This window comes from Aedes aegypti, chromosome 2, assembly GCF_002204515.2.
Source record: "Aedes aegypti strain LVP_AGWG chromosome 2, AaegL5.0 Primary Assembly, whole genome shotgun sequence".
Taxonomy (NCBI): Eukaryota; Metazoa; Arthropoda; class Insecta; order Diptera; family Culicidae; genus Aedes; species Aedes aegypti.
In genome coordinates this window covers 399,471,082-399,491,541 of record NC_035108.1, presented here as the reverse complement: position 1 = coordinate 399,491,541, position 20,460 = coordinate 399,471,082, and the positions used below count along the sequence as shown (strand labels likewise).

Below are 20,460 nucleotides of genomic sequence, written 5' to 3'. Positions count from 1 at the left end.
TATTGGTTGATGGTATAATTCTTTTTTTTTCCTGTTCAGCATGATCGATCTTGGATGATCATTTCTATCATTTTCCAGGGCAAATACTCTAATACTACAGGGCTTTTTAGCAAGTCTCTTTGATTTGATTTTGTCATTAGTTCAATGCAAGGCTCCAAATCTATGTTTAATCATTTAGTCGCGTTCTAGGGTCAATACAAAACCAGAGCATTCTGAAGGACTCACATTTTTGTTTTGCCCATGGATTTTGTTTTTAAATTCTTAAAAAAAAATAGTTCTGTGTAGTTATTTTCTTGAAAATACTACGTTGTCTGTGTCTTGGGGTCAAATTGATAGTGATAACTTCGCACAGAGCGGTACAGAAAAAAGGTCGAAAAATAGCAAAAATTTTGCAACATTTAATGTTGAGACTTTGGACGCTTCTATCTTAGCAATTCTTTACAAAAGATTTACAACAGGGAGAGAGCGGCTGTCAGGAATTTTGGAATTTTGGACATCCTATGTCTCTAGTTTCCGAAAATTGAAAAGAACTATTCGGCACAGTTGTCCATAGAACATTAGAGATAATATTTCTCAAATTCTCATCGTAATATGTAGGTTGTTTTCCATCACGCCAATCTGTCATGGCCTACTTTCCTGCACTAAATTATGCAGTATGGTAATAGTAGTTTACGGAACAAGTTGCAGAGTGATGATTTTTACAGCACGAGTCGTATCCTACGAGGCTTGGATCATTACGACGAGTGCTGTAAAAATCGAGTTCTGCAACGAGTTACATACAATTTTTTTTTGCAATTTGTAGAAGACCACTTGAGGGTATCAAAAATGATATCGGAATGCATTCACTATTATTTTTCACTTTCTGTAAAATTGTTGTGTAATGATTCATTACGCAACTCAAAACAGTTGCGTAATGAGAAAACGTTGCGTAATGAATCATTACAGCACTGATTTCAGTTGCGTAATGACTATTCCCGCACTGCATACTCCAGTGCAGGAAAGTATAGGCCGTTTCATGACAGATTGGCGTGATGAAAAATAACCTATTACCAGGGATTGAATCCTGAGAAAATTGAGAGAATCTCTCACGTATCGCTCTCTGTAACTATCATAACATGCTGCATATTATGAGAGACTGTTTATCGTATACTGCTACAAGTTTGATCAGATTGGGGGGATAGTAGTGCATGATAAAACCCCTCTAAACATGCTCCAAGCCTGGGGGACACTGTTGTTATTGGAAGTTCGTGGATTGTTTATCGTGCCAGTAAAGAAAAACACCTATCCCCAACGGTAAACAAGCGAGAAAAATGGATTTTATCATCGCTCTCTCGTTGGGGCTCTCGCTCGCTGCTTCCGTTTATCAGACTTGTTACACCTTGCGATACAATGACGATCGTGGACCGCAACAGATGGGATGTTTTTCTTTGCTTGCTTTGATCGTGCTTCATTCTCAAATGAGAGCGAATTCTGCAACGCCTGCCTATTACGATGAGAAATTGCAAAAAAATTATTACGCAACTGAAACCAGTGGTGCAAAGATCCATTACGCAACACTTTCTCATTACGCAACTGTTTTGAGTTGCGTAATGGATCATTACACAACAATTTTTCAGAAGTTGTAAAATAATGGTGAATGCATTCCGATATGATTTATGTTACCCTCAAGTGGTCTTCTACGAAATTGCAAAAAATGTTGTACGCAACTCGTTGCAGAACTCGATTTTTACAGCACTCGGCAAGCCTCGTTGGATAAATGTACGACTTGTGCTGTGAAAATCATCATTCTGCAACTTGTAGCGTAATAGTAGTTTACGGAACAAGTTGCAAAATGATGATTCAGGGTGTCTACTCGTTTAGAAAAACAAAATTTCTTGATATTTCCAGGTTTTCCCAGATTTTGCAAAATAATTCCAAGTTCAAGAAATATTTTAATTTTAGATGGATAAAAAATTAATGACAGAAAATGTTCAATTCAATAGTGTAGCTTGAAACTCTATTTTCTTAAAATGCATTGAAAAGCTATTTAAAGGTGGAACAATATCAAAGCCTATGTTTTATTTATCTGAATTGGATTTGACAATGAGACTTCATTATTATGAACTGAACGGATCTTTCACGGGCATCAATATTCTTTATCCTTAAAGTTTATTGTTTACTACGTACTCGTGCGAAAACAGATCATGCACTATTTGTTCTTGGCCAGTGATCAGTTAAGAAAGCTCAAATGGTATCCATGGGCCGTTTGGATACTTATAAGACAGCTGAATGGGCGAAAAAAATAAAAAAGACTTATGTTTGTGACAATACTTCACAATAAAAATCACGTTTACCACTGTTGTATTCACAAAAATGCAGTCATATGACCTGCAAAAAAGCAAATATGTTGTTCATTGAATCGTGCTAATGTTACAAAAGTAAGTTGATACATACTCGAAGAGGTATATTCCCATCTAAACGCAAAAATAATGCATAAAACATTTGAATCTCCGGATGATTAGTTCATTTTTTCCAGATAGAAGAACCCCGGATAATGGAACACTTGCATAACGGACCTTGTATTTTTGATATATGGCGAAATATTTGCATTTAATTCGAAAACGATCAAATTCTCTAAATTGCGGAGCAGAAAGCAACTTTTTTTTCTTTTTTTTTATTAGAGAGACTTTCAGCCCGAGGCTGGTTCGTCTCTGCAGATAGCAACTAGATGTCTTGAAAATAGAAACTTTAAAAACCTTTTGACTGAAAAAAGAAACAATATAGAGAACAAACCGGAACTAAAAAGAGACCTAATACGAAAAAACGGAACCTAACAGGAACCAGGAGATTAGAGTTTGATTCCTCAAACCAGAGATTTCTCTGAGAATATTTCTATTTTTATTTTTAGTTCCTAGACATTGCGACAAATAACACTGCTCGTATTACTGTATGCATTTTTCAATGATTTTTTCAAGGAATTTCATCATAATTTCCCCAAAGAGTCAATTATAATTCCAAGGATTTCCTCAGGTTATGAAAGATGGATAGATTTTTTTATTTGTCAGATTTGCAGCCCAAGGCTGACTCATATCTTAAATTTCTTTAAAAATCCATTTAGTGATTATGGAATGGAAACCCATCGAGAATTTTCCTAGGAGTTCATCAAATTGTTTAGGTAAGGATATCTCAAAAATACAACTTGAATTTTTGCCAAATTTTAATTTACATATATAAACTCAGCGATCACTTCAAAAATTCTTTTAGATTTTTTTCAAGATAGCCCTAAGTCCTCCAGGATTTTATTTATCCGGTGATTCTTGCATCGTTTTCTCAATGATATTCTTCAAGACTCCATTTTAGAACTTCTTCAAAAATTCAACCAGTAATTTCTCCAAAGATACTTCTAGGGATTTTTTACAAAATTGTCCTTCAGAATTCCGTTAGCATTTGAACTAGGAATTTCTTTAAGGATATCTTCAAGAATTACTGAGAGATTTATTTAGGAATTCCTACAGTAATTATTTGAGATTTCTCAAGGAAGTCATTGAAGGTTTGTCCAAATATTAGTTAGTTAGTTGTCTTTATTTGAGACGCTTTACGTCCAAATATTCTTCCAGGATGTTTTCCAGACGTTTCACCATTTAAATGCGAATGAAATTTTTCAGAAATTTGAGAAAATGTAAAGAAAATGGTCTGGAATTTCTAAAGCAGATTTTTAAGTAACCTCTGATGAAACTTTTGTAAATTCTTATAATATACTATATATAATTCTTATAATATATGTGAATTCTCATAAGTTACTCTTGATGTATTAGGGTCACTTGTACAACTCAAAGGCCGTTGGAAAAATTTTAAAAACGTTTCTAGTTAAATTGTTAGGATGATTGAGGAAAAAAACGAATAAATCGAAACTCTGTATAATATCCTGCAGGATTTTCTGAAGGGACTCCTTAAAAAACATTGGACTTGAAAAATGTGTAGAAATGATCGGAGGATTTTCTGGAAAAAAAATTGCAGTGCTAACTAGTATGGAACCTTAAATAAACTTTTGTAGCTTTCATGGGATTTTCTCATTGAGAAATGTTTGGAAGAACTGCAGTTGTAATCCTTGGATGAAATTCTGAAGAAAAAAATCCTAGAAACAATCTAATGGATTGTCAATGGGTTTTCTCGATTAAGCCCTGGAGGATTTTTTGGAGAAATTATTTGGAGTTACCGTGGATAAAATACGTAGAAAATCTTGTCGGGTTTCTTGGAAAATATCCCTGAACATTTTTTTTTCAAAAAACTCCGAATTTTAGTTACATTTTTTGGAGATCTCGTAGTGTAACAAATGGTTTCATTCGATTGAAGAACTAGTGGAAAAACTCTGGAACCTGCAGAACTTTGCATCCGAATTGCCAGATAAAGAAAAAGTTCAAAAATAAAGAATTTAGAGACCTTTCTTCAAAAATAGAGACTTTTTATAAACTTGCATTAAATTTCGAATAGTTTTGAAAATCGTGCATGAAGCCATGTAAATCTATTACTCATCAAATTTAAAGATATTCATAAAATTGAATCATGTCTTGTGAAGTCGATAAAATTTCATACCCAAAAAGATCGTCACTGAACAGCTTAAGAAGTGTTTTGATAGCGGCGCAGCCGAATTTTTTTTTTTTTTTACGCGACAATTCTTTGTTATGAACATATTTTACCATGAATTACTGCTTCAAAGAAATATCCCTGATTGTTATAGAAATTCCCTGAGAATTCCAGGTGCTTTGCCAGGTTCAATGAAATTCCCTGAGAATTCCGGGTTTTCCAGATTTTTCCAGGTAGTAGACACCCAGTGATTTTTACAGCACAAGTCGTAGATTTATCCTACGAGGCTTGCCGAGTAGGATAATGGCGCGAGTGCTGTAAAAATCGAGTTCTGCAACGAGTTACGTACATCATTTTTTGCAATTTCGTAGAAGACCACTTGAGAGTAAAGTTGCGTAATGAATCATTACAGCACTGGTTTCAGTTCCGTAATGACTATTCCCGCACTGCATACTTCAGTGCAGGAAAGTAGGCCGTTCCATGACAGATTGGCGTGATGAAAAACAGCCTATTACGATGAGAAATTGCAAAAAGTACTATTTTGCGATTCCGTTGCAAATCAATCAACCACAGACAAACAGACGTAACACTCTAATTATTTCCATCGTACAGCAGAATAGTGCTCAATACAACATAATGGCCTGTTTTTCCTACCAAAAAATAAGCAATGCCGAAAAGTGTAACTTTAGCGAGTCACTTTTCAATGACTTGGTCACTTTTTTCGACCTGGTCACTAAAAAGTCACTATTTGCAACAAAAAGTCACTAAAAAGACACTTTTTCAGAAAAACTGTCACTAGAGTCACTATCTTCATGATCTGAGATAAATCAATGCTAGTCTGGATGAGCTTCTTAAACTTTAATAGCAAAGACAGCCATATTTTACTGGTTTATATTATTCTAATGCAACCTTTTTTTTTTCGTACAACACGCGACTACTCGCGTTACAAAAATTTGCGCGGCATCCGAAAGATTAGAAACGAATTCGACATTATTTTTATCTGCGTGCATCCCAGGTACACGGTTAAAAACGAAAATACTAATTAGCGTGGTAATTATTATATTTATAATATAATCCTATTTTATGCATTCTGAAGATTATGAAATAAGCATTCAGCTATTTCATTTTATACTTTGTCATGCATTTCCGCGACTTATATTTTGTCGGGCATAGTCTCTCACTATTCTTGAGACTTGTGAAATCAAACTTTTTCATTGATCGTAAGTCGCGCTGGATCTCACCGCGTTTACTTGGAAATCTCTTAGGTTTCCCGATAAATTTAAACATTTCCTCAAGCTAAAACCGTGTACTCGAGTAGTCATCGTGGCTGTACATCTGTTAACCGGGTTGCAAGCTAAAATCAAGGCAGGAAACCAAAACTGTAAGGAAGGTTCCAGGATAATGGGCACTCCCATATCGTCGGCTATTCAACTTTCCTCCGAAATCGCTTCCGGAAGGATTTGCTCCCAAGAAAAGTTTTCACCCGAAGCGATGATGAATATGACGGTAAGTCGACTGATTGCAAAATGTATGGTGTTCAGTTATCATTATCACTATGTCACTATTTCGCAGTGAATTTCGTTAAGGTGTTTGATTCCGGTGGTCGTAAGAAGCGAAGAAGATTTACAACAGGAGCAGTTGCTAGCACGAAGAATTACAATTTCAGCGGTACAGCGGTACAGCGGTGGACAAAACTGGAATGACGTTGTTTGCCTAGGCAAGCAGCACAAAGGTTTATAAAAATGTTTAATAAAGACAAAATGTTCATTATTTTTTGTTTTTCTCTTTTCATTTTTCAAAACAAACAAAAATGGCTAATTTTATTTATTTTATAGAATTATGCAGCTTTATGCATTACCAATAATAATTTTGGATAATTCTTTCGCCGATATAAAACCAATTTATACTAGCAAAGATTTTTGCGCTAAAATGCATCCCAATGAGTGAATAGACTGAATGTAGTTTTAGTATGACATTTAACTCAAGAGCGGTCACGCATTCAACCATTGCCGACACCACCTCGCTCGAGCTGTTTATGAAAAGCGAACTTTTTTCAGGGTGCGTGTACTCAGTACACGCATGCGACCGATCTTGGGTTAATCTTTTTAGTATTTTCTTTTTTCTGCGTGTAGACCCTTTCAAAATCCAGCTGATCAGAGATGTTGGCCAACATCATTCATGCGATGTTAAAGATGTGGAAAGTGCGCCCAATCTGCTTTACCATCGCGCCTGACGTCGGCGGGTGCGCGATCTGTCAAAATTTGGCAACCTTTTTCTCTTCTGCTGACCAGTGTTGGTGTTAGTGCCTTCGTGCACCCCATCGTCGCAGTTCTTCGTACGTAGCACGTGAAATGAAAGTTGAATATTAGCACTCCTTCATTTAGTCAAAAGAAGCAAGGAAAAGGCAAGATTAACCACTAATCCGACCAAAAAAGGGTCTTCCGTTGTGCTCGCGGACAAAGAAACCATCCGGACGGGAATTTTCCGTCGCGTTCAAGTCAGGTCAAGTCCCCAGGAAGCAATTTCAGTGAGTGGCAGAAAAAGTGTGAGACAAGAAAAAAATTGCGAAAGGATTCTCTCTTGTCATTGACAAAAGGCCGTCATTTCAGGTCGGAAACAAGACTGGAAAAAATAGTACGCAAAAAACAGGATATAGGGGAAAGATTAGTGGTGTCTAGATTACGTGTAACATATAAGTGTACAAAAATCTTCAGGGATTCGACCAAAAATCCACATCGGGGATAACCAGAACCAGATTCCATCACTATACAAAAAAGCAAGTGCGGAATCTGGCCTTCGCATCAGCGAGACTGTCAACGTAGCAGGCATTGATTTCTTTCCTGCGAACTCCAGCTAGGAAAAAAAAAACTAGTCGTCACACAAGGTAGGCTTTGGGAAAATTATGCCCTTTCCGGTTCTTCGCTTATGCCGGCAATGTTTTTCTTTGAAAAGCACTTCTAATAGCCACAGAATGGAAATTGCATAAGAACTTACACGGATCGTGGTGGGATTTTTTCTCTCTTAACGAAAGGGAAGGTGAAACACTAGTGCCACCCTTCCCCCCATCTTACACACCTTCCATCATGCTTTTGCTTTGGATAACACACTTTGTTGGATGTGTGAGCTGCTTAGTAGGCTGTGCAGTGAAGTTGGCTTGGACTGCGTGTCTACTATGATTAAAATTCCATTAATCGCGTACCTATAATGTGCGGCGGTTCATTTTTGACAGGGCTGACCTACATTATTGAAGGGGTTGAGACCTTTGGTTGGGAACCGCTGGAATGGTCATGAAACATGAATTTTAGTATCTAAATTTTAACTTTAGTTATTTGTAGTCCTATAGTTTCAATTTTCATTTAATGTTCTAAAAAGCAAACACAAAGAAATATAATGTTCATTAACCAAAATTTATCACATCATGTTTATCAATATTGAAATTTTGAACTTTTGTAGTTATCGTAAAAATATGACGTTTTTCAAGTTCTGAGAAATGTTGTGTCGCGCTGTTGTACTTTGTACAACAGCTTTGATTTATATGCTATCACGTATCGCTTCAAAGGACCATAGTACTAAAACACCATATGAGATCGCATTACATTACCTTTATCACGATAAGAGAGATTATGAAAAAAAAATATATATATATTGCAAACCTCAAACAAAATTTTTGGTGGCTAATTTGAGCTGAATTGCAAAAGAGCAAAATATACAAGGCTGGTAGCGAGTCACTTTTAAGTGACTTGGTTACTTTTTTGAAGCCAGTCACTTTAAAGTCTCTTTTTTGAAGCCATTTCAACTAAAGTCACTTTGTTCGTCAAAAAGTCACTTTTTACAACTATTTTGACCAATTTTTTCGGGAGAAAATTTTGAATCGGCCTTCTTAATTTACGCTAAGTTTAAAGCTAGCAGGGTTTCTACTGCCTGAAAAATCCTGGAAAACCTGGAATTATCAGGGAAAAAACCTGGAAATATCAGAAGATTTCGGCTATACGCAGGAAAAAAACTCGAACCAGTAATTATTATGGCAGAATGTGTCTTTTTTGTAACACAACATTTCATCAATAAAAAAAATTTCGGCTGCGCCGCTGTTACAACTTGAGGTATTCAGTCAATTCACTTTAAGTTATTTTTAATATTCCGAATAACTTGTTTAAATAAGGAAGTAGGACTTAGGATTGCTAAAATGGGAAAGGCAAATACGATTCCCAGTTCTAGTTGGGTATCTTTCATGAGCATATGAAATAAATAATATTTGTAGGAAAAGATTAAAGCTAGTAAAAATCGTATAATTTCAGGTAAGCAGATCTTTTTTAAAGGCTTGGATACTATTTCAATGCATATCTCTGAAAAGTGTTTATTTTTAGTTAAGGTCTCTAAAGACATAATCAATATGGTATCTAAAGTCACTTTTTTGCTATAACCCTCTCTTTCCCATGGTAGCTCCAGAGCTCAATCATTTTTGACGAACTTGAGGCAAACCGAACCAGAGGAATACTATGCATTAGGGTAACTCGGTGTAATACGCCCCTCTGAAGTTTCACGAAATTGAGGCTTCTTTTACACGTAAATATGATTACATTTCTTAACTATTCGCGAATAAATGATGTTGCACATATATGTTCTTTGGGAAATATCAACAATCAATAGAAATTCTAAAAATATCGAAAATCTGGTTTTTGGCGTAAAATTATGCGTCTGATAAGTGATAAGCAAGCCTTGCTGTAAATGAAGCCCTTCCTTTACTATTGTACTTATTACAAAAACTTTTACCGGAAGACGACTGCTAATGGACCCCTTTAAGCTTAGCAAGTTGTGGATTTCTCCTTGGAAACATTTCTACAACGCTGTGGACCTTTTGTCTATGGGAGGGGCATATTGCCCGGGTTGTTTTGTGTTGAAGATCGAAGTAATCATCCTTTTTGAGTTTAATCTAGTTACCGATCAACACATCTCCCTAGTTACCTAATTGTTTAGACAGACTAACAAGTGAAAATTATGTTCATTCCCAATCCAACCTTCGTCCTGTAAAGACCTAAATATAAGAAGTTCCTCGTTCAACCATTGCGTTTCAATCACCACTTCAAGAGGTTATGGACCCTACGCGCAGAGAATTAGTACACGGGATTCCGCAGTTCACCGGTGCTGGATTCGAGAACTGGAAATTTAGAGTCGAGAAGTTACTGAAGTCAGCCGGATTGCTGGACGCGGTCAAGAAGGATGCGCCAACCGTCGAAGCCGAACTTCCAAAATTTCAAGAAATGGACGGGAAGGCTGTGAACCTGATAATTTCATTTATCCACGACGACTTGTTGGATGTTATCCGGGAGAAGGAAACAGCGAAGGACATCTGGACCACTTTGGAGGGAATTTACGCCAAGAAGTCGGTTTCCTCGCAGACGCTGATACGCAAGCAACTCGCAAAGCTCAAGATGGCAGAAGATGCATCGATCAAGGACCATCTGAAGATTTTCGATGAACTGATCCGGAAACTCAAATCGGCAGGAGCAAAACTTCAAGACAGTGATCTGGTGTCCCAGCTTTTCGTTACCCTTCCGGAGAGCTACGACCCTTTGGTTACAGCGTTGGAAAACTTGGGAGAGGAAAACCTGACCTTGGATGTCGTCAGAGAGAGATTGTTAGCGGAAGAAATGAAGAAATCCGATCGCATAACCGAGGTATATCAGAAGGAGTCGTTTGCGTTCGTTGGAAATCAGCAGAAGGCATGGTGTGAAGAACGAAGTGATAAGTTCCTGGGACGATGTCATCGATGTAATAAAAAGGGCCATAAAGCGAAGGACTGCAGAAGCGAATTACCAGCGGAAGCGAATGTGGCGGCCAACAGAAAAGCAGTTGCGTTCATGAGCCTTAAGTCGACGGATAGCAGTAGCCGAAGAACAGTTACCTTCAAGCTGGACTCCGGTGCTAGTTATCACCTAGTGAATCGACAGGAATATTTTGTTTCCTTGGAGAAATTGAAGCAACCTGTTGTTCTTTCTGTGGCGAAGGACAATCAATCGTTAATCGCATGGCATAGAGGACGAATTGAGGGAACCAGCAGCCGGGGAGTCACGTGTACAATCGACAATGTACTGTACGTTCCGGATGTACGTGCGAATCTGCTATCAGTGAAGATGATGACAAAGGCTGGAATGAAGGTAACGTTTGAAGCAACAACGGCAGAGATAAGTTTCAATGGCGATACTATTGGCGTGTGTCCCATTAGAGACGATTTGTACGAGATGGACGTTTACTTGTCATATGGAGATGAAATGTGCACCGAGGAAAACGCTAGTTCTTGGAACCGGCAGCTAGACCATTCAAGGATGGAAGATCAAGCGGCGATGGAGATGGTTCCTGATGACAGAATGAATCTAGTTGATGCTGGAAGCCTTGAGCAAGAGGGGGAAATTTTCGAAGAAGACCAAGGAAGCCTTTGTTCCGACGATGTAGCGACGAATGAAAATCAACTACAATCAACTGAAGATTCTGTTCAAGACGTTCCAGTTGCGTTTTACTTGCATCAAGATCGAGAGCAGTACATCGAACCGAAGCACAAGTTTCCCTTGGACAGGTCTGCGAAACGCTCGGAAGTAACGTGCCCTCATCCGGATGTGGTTTTGGTGTTCCCTGGAAATAATGCTCAAGCTGGCAAATCAACACGCATGAAAGTTATTAAAGGGTCGTCCGACAACTCGTTACCAGCATACAGGTATAAACACGTGAAAAGACCACCAGATGACAAGAAGTCAAAATGGATACGTCAAACTGGAAATGGTTTTGGTATCCCAGCTTATAAACCCAATTGAAGAGATCTTCGTCAACAATATTCGATTCTGTAGAGATGTGTGTAGTACATTTTTTAGGATAGGCTGATTAAGAGGGGGTGTTGAAGATCGAAGTAATCATCCTTTTTGAGTTTAATCTAGTTACCGATCAACACATCTCCCTAGTTACCTAATTGTTTAGACAGACTAACAAGTGAAAATTATGTTCATTCCCAATCCAACCTTCGTCCTGTAAAGACCTAAATATAAGAAGTTCCTCGTTCAACCATTGCGTTTCAATCACCACTTCAAGATTTTGAAATGTAAACATTGGGACGGTTTACAAAAAAAACATCTAGTACACTTTTTAGAAGCAACCTGGAAAGAGAAAGTTGCATGCAGAGCTTGACCAACTAAATAAGCAACACATTGACATAAACAACTTTAGGAGTGATGCATTTGCTACTGCGATAGAGCAGTTTTTCTTTAAGGGGGGGCGTATTACACCTTTTTACCTTAGTTTCTAAGTCAACTCTCCATAACTCCATACTGAAGGGGCCATCGAGTAAGGGAGGTATCGAATTATGGAACACAAAACCAGTGCAAATGCGATCCAAGGGACCATCGCAGTAGCCATGAAAACCAACTTTTACTGTGGTTCTTTAACTCGATATCGAGATACGAAATATCGAGTAAGGGAAAGTTAACAATAGATTATGATTCGATACTTATCAGATTAATCCAAAAGTCAACTAACTTTTTAAATAGTAAAACTATTGGTAAGCAATCAGTTTACTTTTGTCAAACAACCAACAAATTTTAAACTGATTTTGAAAAAAATAGACCTTTTGAAATATTGTTTTATGAATTACTTTTTACAAAAACGCTTTTTCATAAAGAAACTGTCGATTAAAGTAGTCGGAAATAGAGGGTTAATTTGCTTGCAATTAATTCTGGTGCAACATTCTAGAGGCTTCAGAGAAACCTTCAGAGACTATTACGTAACTATTTATCCAGAGATTCCTTCTGGAATACTTTCAAGAACTGCCACCAGCAATTTTTCAATAGAAGCTCAGAGGAATTTCTTCTTAATTTTATACTAAAAATTTTAGAGCATTCCTACGCTACTACCTCCAGTAATTTTCATAGAGATTACTCTGAAGAAAAATATAAGTATTTCCTCCAGATCACTGATTCTTTCACAGATTTTTTCAATCGCTACTTCTAGGTTTCTTCCCGCATGCCCTACAGAAGTTTTTCCCCAAAGGTTTATTATAGAGTTTTCGAAAAAATCGACATTTTTACAAGAAACCCAACAATAATTCCTACGCCTTTTTCATTTAATCCAGGCATTTTTATAAGGATTCTCTCAAAAATTCATCCATAATTACTCTCCAGAATTTCTCCAAACTTACTCAAGGGATTATTGGATAAAATCTTTTCCAAGAATTGCTCGATGAATTGCATATCGGATTCCTCATTAGATTCCTCTAGAAATTTCTCCAGCATTTCTTCAAAATATTATTACTGCGGCTCAAACACTTCACTGATTTTTTTTTCAAATACAGTTTCCAGACCTGCACTGCCGTTATACGCATAATTGCCCCTTGTTACTTTTTGTGCATTTTATCTTTTTGTCATCTTACAGTTTATTTTTACGTACAGTTTTAGAAAACACTTACTAAAAATTAACTTTGTTCAGAAACTCAATGAATAGCAAGCCAAGTCAATTTGTCCCATTGTTGAATTTCCACGCATAACTGTCCCACTACTGTATTTTTACGCATAACTGTCACACTATACAATTCGCTGCGCTGATCTCGAACAAAATATTCAGTTGTCAATTTTGATTAACCTGGTGTTTGGGAAAATCGTTTTGACATCTTCTTACGTTGGCTTTACATCCCATGTGGAACACAATCTGTTTTATGTATATTATCGGGATGCATTCAACATTCATGCGAGCCTGACGTCAAATTTGATTGAAATTTTCTATATCAAAATGTTATTTACCATCCCTTTTTCAATTAATTTCAGTTGAATTTTCAGGGTCAATCACAAAATTCTTCTAGCTTTTGAAACCGCGGTCAACGATTAGAAATTCGCTTTAATTTTGGATTCATCACGGGGAGTACTGAAATAATCCCATTTGAAGAATCAGTAACCACTTTAATTTCGAGTCTATGGCTTGCGATAATTCAACTTCATGATTTAGCAAACCAAGTCTAAATAAAAATAGTTCGACCGTTTTTTGGATAACTTGGCCACATGCTGGGTTGTTCCGAATATCGATTCACTGGTGGAAGTGGCCATTATACATCGACATATCAATTTTCATGAATTCGCAAATCAAGTCTAAAGGTGGTTCAAATGTATTTGAATGACTTGACCACATATCGGATTGTTCCGAATTCCTGGTTCCCTGGGGGAAATGGCCTCTAAACTGTCGGATCTGAAACCTAGCTGGCAACATCAAACTTCATAAATTCCCAAATCAAGGCTAAAGAAGAGTAATTCAAAGGTTCTTGGATGACTTGATAACATGCCCGGTTGTTTTCGATACCCTGTTCCCCAGAGGAAGTGCACATTATATTGGCGATCCTGAGACCTATCTTGCGACATATCAAACTTGATGAAGTCAAGAAGAAGACAAAGTCAAGTCAAAAGAAGAATAGTTCAAAACTTTTTGGATGACCTGGCCACATGGCCTGATGGAAAATTTCTTCCTTAGTCGGCGTTTAAAGGACGCGGTTTAAGCAGTATTCCAATCAAATTTGATCTTCTGTCATCATTTTTTATTTGAAATATCGATTAATGCATAAAAATATTGGCCTTATTAGGTAGAAAATCTGGAGTTTAAATGGAAATGTGAAATAGAAAAAAATTTAATTTTACAAATGTTCCAAATTCTTATTAAAATTTACAATATAAAATACTTTGGTAATGTAAAAGACACAAAATTTTGAAAATATTGAAAATCTACTAAAAAATAATCCTTTTTTAGTAAATTTTCAGATTTCAGACGTAACTATAAACTACCCTGTTTGAAAAAATTCTAGGTGATATCTTGTAAATTTGGATGCACAATAAAAATGTCCAAATATGGTACTCAACTAGACCTACTACCTGCAGAAGATCATATGGAATATTCCCTTTCATAATTGATGTTGATCGTAAAACAGTATACTAGAATTGAAATAAAATTGATTACGGCTTGCTTTTCAAGTCACTTTTAGTCACTTTTTCGAGAATAGAAAGTCACTTTTAGTCACTTATTGCTCAAATTTGGTCACTAAAATAACTTTTTTCGGTACCAATTCTTGCTACCAGCCCTGAAAATATACAAATTCTTCAAATGAAAGCATATTATCGTACTTATTTGACCTTATCAAGAGTGTCCTAGACAGATGACACACATACATTCACAAATAAAATAAAAAGATTTCAGTTTGTTAAACAAAAGTAAACACGATTATTGTTTTTAAACTATTAGTGTCATTCGAAAACATCGTTAGGTATAATCCTACATTACTTTTGTATAACTTATGTGTTACAATTAATGAATGTTCTCCAAAAGTTACAATGTTTTGTTTTTGTTCGAATTAATGTGAACTAATATATACTTATTTTTCATAATATTTTGATAAATTAAAGCTTTTTTTTCATTTATAAACTATCAAAATATGTATGTAACATCATTCTTACTAGGTATAAATAATTACATCAGAATTTTTATTATTATTTTTTTTTATTGGTGATCCGCTTATCCCACCATGGTGGAACAAGTGGATCATTCGGCGCAAATTTTCAAGTCCCTTGAGTATTCATATTCATAGGTACATAGCAATCAGAACAATCGACACTAATTATAACTAGAAGTGTCTTAGTCCCTCATTTAGTCCCTATCCACAGAAAAAAGTTAACATTACATTTTTTCACGTTAGCTGAACATAAAAATGAAGTTATTTATTGACTTTTCTGTATCCACTTACCACACCGCGTACCTTATTGCTAATATCATCCTTCCCGCGAAAATAGAAAAATACTATAAACAATTATTTTTTTTCCAAAATTTAGACATTCATACCGTAAAGTATCAATATTTCGCGCGCGCTCCTAATTTCGCTCGCTGACATTTCAAACATGTTTTGTGAAAGAAATTTTTGTTAGCTAGTATTTTGAATAATTCTACTTCAGTCATGGTTACATAACAAGCAATTATATAGCCCAATATATTTCAACAAATATGGGTAAAATGTCAGTGAGCAAAATTAATCACTCGGCTAAGGAATCCAACCTGAACCACTTTAATATTGCTGTTTGCGTTTACAATAACGTGCACTGAACCAAGTAATTATGGCCGATTTATCTGAAAACACATGTAAAATCACCAACATATGGGCCTTCCTTAGCCGAGCGGTTAGAGTCCGCGGCTATTAAGCGAAGCCATGCTGAAGGTGTCTGGGTTCGATTCCCGGTCGATCCAGGATCTTTTCGTGATGGAAATTTCCATGACTTCCCTGGGCATAGAGTATAATCGTACCTGCCACACGATATACGAATGCAAAAATGACAATTTTAGCAAAGAAAGCTCTCAGTTAATGACTGTGGAAGTGCTCATAAGAACACTAAGCTGAGAAGCAGGCTCTGTCCCAGTGAGAGGACGTTAATGCCAAGAAGAAGAAGAACATGTAGTTTTTTCCATATTGCTGATTTCGTTTTAATGAGATTCATCTTATAAAACACATACATTTCATGCAAATTGACAATATGAACCATTATTGTATGTTGCCAATGAATGTTATGTAATATTCAGATGACAAATTGTCAATGGTTTTTATATGACAGTATAATAAGTTTACGACGATTTCATTTCTGTTTTTTACTAGAATTAATACAATTATAATTAAAACACCATTTTTTCATAAATTATCAATTACATTGCATAGCCAATCACTTTAATTGATGTCATCTCGCTTATAATTTACCAGACTTAATTCCATCACCATGAAAAAGCCATAAGACTGAATGTTCACATCGGAAAATCACATAATATTCATCGTATTACATACAAGGTCATGTCATATACAATCCACAGTGTTGGTAAATGAATGGTATGAAATATCATAATGAGCTTCATGTGTTCTTTTAATGAATATCAATGGATGCACATGAAATGCATCGGATTTCAATTATCGCAAAGGTATGTGAGGTTTTTAATATTTTCTATAATATTTCTTGGTTCAGTGTGCAAATCCAGTATAGCTGAGCTTCAAATGCGGTAACACAAAGTAGCCAAAGGATACTTAGAAACCATGATCCAATGAGAATATATACCAAGTTGTGGGAGAAAAAACAATGGCTGTATATTGGTAAAGAAAAAAAACGTAAACAAAAATAACTACGTCACTAATTTACACGGCTTCTTATGGGAGCGAATGTGCTTGTAATTGTGAAACATTTTGCACCGTACACGAATGTCACGCACACTAAATATATTTTCCACACCTCGGTATATATTCTCATTGACCATGATACAGTGATGAATCAATACCCGGACGCTTAAGACGAGACGAATTTTCAAGTTATTATTTAAGTATGTTTTGTTAGAGTTTTCTTGAAAATTAATTGTTCAATATATTTTTACAAACCAGAACTTCATAAAAGTGCTATAATTTCCAGTTTTCGCTTTAGTTTTCGCCCCCTTCATACAAATTTAGACTTTTGAATGGGCGAAGATTAGTGCAAATTTCTTGGGCGGCGAAGACTAGATTTTTACCCTATAAACATGATTTTTACAAGAAAATTGTTAAAATATTGATGCTTACCTTGTCCTCAAATCCGGACACTGGTGCCATAAGATGCTTTAAATCCGGACACTGTCAGATCGAAATCCGAACATACGTGTTAAAGCATGAAATATTTGAATATTGCTTATGAAAATCGTGTCAATCTTAATTAAATATCACTTTACAGCCAAATCTATGTATGTATTTCCCTCACAGTTTTGCAAATAATAGCAAGTAAGTAATATTAATGTTTTGGTTACCTGAACTGGATCATGTGTAGCTCGAACTGAAGTACATGTGGCTTGAGTATCAATAACGAAAGATATATGCGATTGTGTAAGATATTAAATCAAACCCTGATTACAAACACCGCTTTTCATGATTTATTTTTCAAATCTTCTTTTATTTTTCCATTGAAAAAAATCACTTTCACTTGTTAAAATCACGCCTTCCAAATAATGTCCGGATTTAATACCACTGAATCGTAATCCCGGACAGTCTATTTAAACACCGTAAAACACAATTTTGCATAAATACTCTTCAATAGTGAGGTTATCGAACATTCAAAAAAGGTTTCTGCAAACCATTATGACAACAATGATCTACAATATTCAAAGCAAAGAATATTAGTAATATTCAAATATACAAACGTTCAAATCTAGCTTTATTTATTAATATTGTTAGAGTGTCCGGATATTAGTACCGTCCGGATTTTGATTCATCACAATATCACCGCCAACCTAGCAAAGAAAACCAAACATTGATTTCGCTTTCCTTGTTAAACAATCTTACCGCGTTTGGTTAACCCGCATTTGATATTTGCGTTTCAAACGCAAATTCGTACTTGCAATAGGTGAATATGAAGTGATTCAGACTTGCATCACTTGAATATAAAGCGAAAAAGATCTGAATCACTTGAATAAGCAGTGAATCTTACATGAATCACTTGGATTTGGAGCGAGTCAAGCATGAATTACTGGAAATCCATCCTAAATCCCTTGAATATGAAGTGAATGGTTGTAGGACATTTCCCAGAAAGTCAAACCCCAGAACGACATTCCCCAGAATGACATTCCCCAGAAACCCATTCCCCAGAATGGGACATTTCCCAGAAATCCTTTCCCCAGAATAGGACATTCCCCAGAAAACCATTCCCCAGAATGGGACATTCCCCAGAATCGTTTTTATACGTTTTTAAATAGTGGATAGAAATAGGTTATTCAGTTTTTTTTTTGTCGTTAAAATGTACCTAGTGAATTGATTCGAATTCCGGACACAGACGTCAAATCAGCCAAAATATTATTTTGTCAAAATCATTATTATGGATCTCAAGCGAATTAAATCGGAATTGAGTTCAAAAAAACCTTTTAAACGGCGAGGCAGGTCTTGGTCACCTAGGGGGAGGGGGGGAGGTCATGGTTTGGCCAAAGGCACGGCCCGTACAAATTTCAAAACGTTTGTACGGACAAAAGATCACGAAGGGGGCAGGAGGTGCTTCGAAAATCCAAAATAAATGACTACGTGGTACATCGGCAGACCTAACCAAAATCTTAAGGGAAAAATGCTGCTTAACAATTTTACAACTACTTAACATGATTGTACTACTGTTATTTCCCTGAATATCATTTCTCGGAATGCCACCTCTCCGAATGACTCGTTTCCCCAAAAGACATTTCCCCGAATGACTCGTTTCCCCGAAAAGTGATGCAGTTCTAACAGGTGCAAGAATAGTTTTGAAGGACTGGGTGCTGAACTAGAATGAATGATAAGCAATTAAAAGAAGAAGACAACATGGATTATAACGTCATCCTCGACTGAATACATCTTGCCAAAAATGCCGATGATGGTGAAACTCGAAAGAACCGCTAATGAAGTGAAGAAGGGTACATATCAGATGACCGGTTCGTTCATCACTTTGAAACACAAAAAGTTATGACAATTATAATAGCTTAAAAACTATTCGGGAACTAGGCTATTCGGGGAAACGGGTTGTTCGGGGCACTGGCATCCTGGGAACTGGCATTCGGGGAAACGACAATTGGGGATCCGACATTCGAGAAAAAGTAGCACAACTGTTTAAGATAAGCTGCTCTTACATATGTCATACTATGTTCATGATCAAACTTGACTCAAGCTATTGGATTTGTTTGTTTTCATAGTTATTCTTCCTTCTTTTCAAATTGGTTGTTCTTTCTAATTGTATTTTCAAAGGGTAATTTGTATACAAAATAAATTGATGGAATATGCTTTCTGTTTCATAGAATATTCTCCCTTCTTTTGAACATATGCTGTTCTTCCTAGGTTTAATGTCTTCGTAATTATGTAGATTAAAGGAATATAATAACACTAGAAAATTTCTCTTGTCTTTGGTAACTTCCTTTCAGAGCAAAACTGAAGCTACAAAAGATCGTAGTCTTTGTGCACTAGGGTGGCCCATATTAATCAGACTACAATAAAATACTGCAAACATTTGAACAAAGTTTATCAACTCTAAGGAGGGACTAAACGTGCTTGAAGATTGTAAGGAGAAAATCGTCAAAAATATATAAAAATTGTCCAAAAGGTTCGAATTACATTTGCGACCAAAGGTGGCGCTGTATTTGATGAATTTCTAGAATTTTTGATTTAACCCAGACAACCAGAATGTACGTATAACGAAATCACCTTTTGCGTTATGCGATGTTTATATGCGCAAAGTTTCACGTATAAGATGTTGCGAAAAGGCCTTATACGTACAAAAATGGAGGCGATATACGTGCACATTTTATATGATGAAAATTGCAATGCGAGTGTGTAAATTTTCACGCGAACTAGTCTGTACTCGTATGCGACTTAATATATCATAACAAAATTGATTTGACAGCTGCTACGGATTGATTCGACCTACTTTGTACAAGTATACGGGACGAAACGAAATGTACAAATGAACTCAGGAAATAGCATTTTATGCGAGGAAACTCATCGATCAAACGATATTATCCACCATGTAGTCCGGATGTGATGTAATTTGTGTAAATAAACGACTTTGTTCGTAAACTGTTATGCGACTTCTGGTTATCTGGGAAAGATTCTCCAGTCAAAAACGAAAGGTTGAAAAAAATGTCGTTGAAAAAATACGAAAATGTTTTACCAATGAAAACTATAATTTGGTTTTCCTCGAATTTTGCAGTTAAATGCGTTCACTATTTACTATTAACCATTTAACTGGATTTTAACACCCCAAACATCTCTTGTTATTTTTTTTCTGGGGATGTCCCATTCTGGGGAATGGATTTCTGGGGAATGTCGCATTCTGGGGAATGGCGTTCTGGGGAATGTCGTTCTGGGGAACGTCATTCTGGGAA

The 20,460-nt window shown here is 36.2% G+C and overlaps 1 protein-coding gene across 2 annotated transcripts in view; it reads left to right on the top strand.

Moving 5' to 3' along the window:
* The first annotated feature begins 6,841 nt into the window (after positions 1-6,841).
* The window catches only part of LOC5577545 (eukaryotic translation initiation factor 4 gamma 3), a 35,418-nt gene continuing 21,799 nt past the window's right edge, over positions 6,842-20,460 (top strand). The window contains exon 1 of one of the 2 annotated variants that reach the window (XM_021847105.1): positions 6,842-7,090. The gene's annotated coding sequence lies outside the window, so the exon portion shown is untranslated. Of the gene's footprint in view, positions 7,448-20,460 lie in introns of both variants that reach the window. The other variant, XM_001656511.3, reaches the window with a different exon arrangement.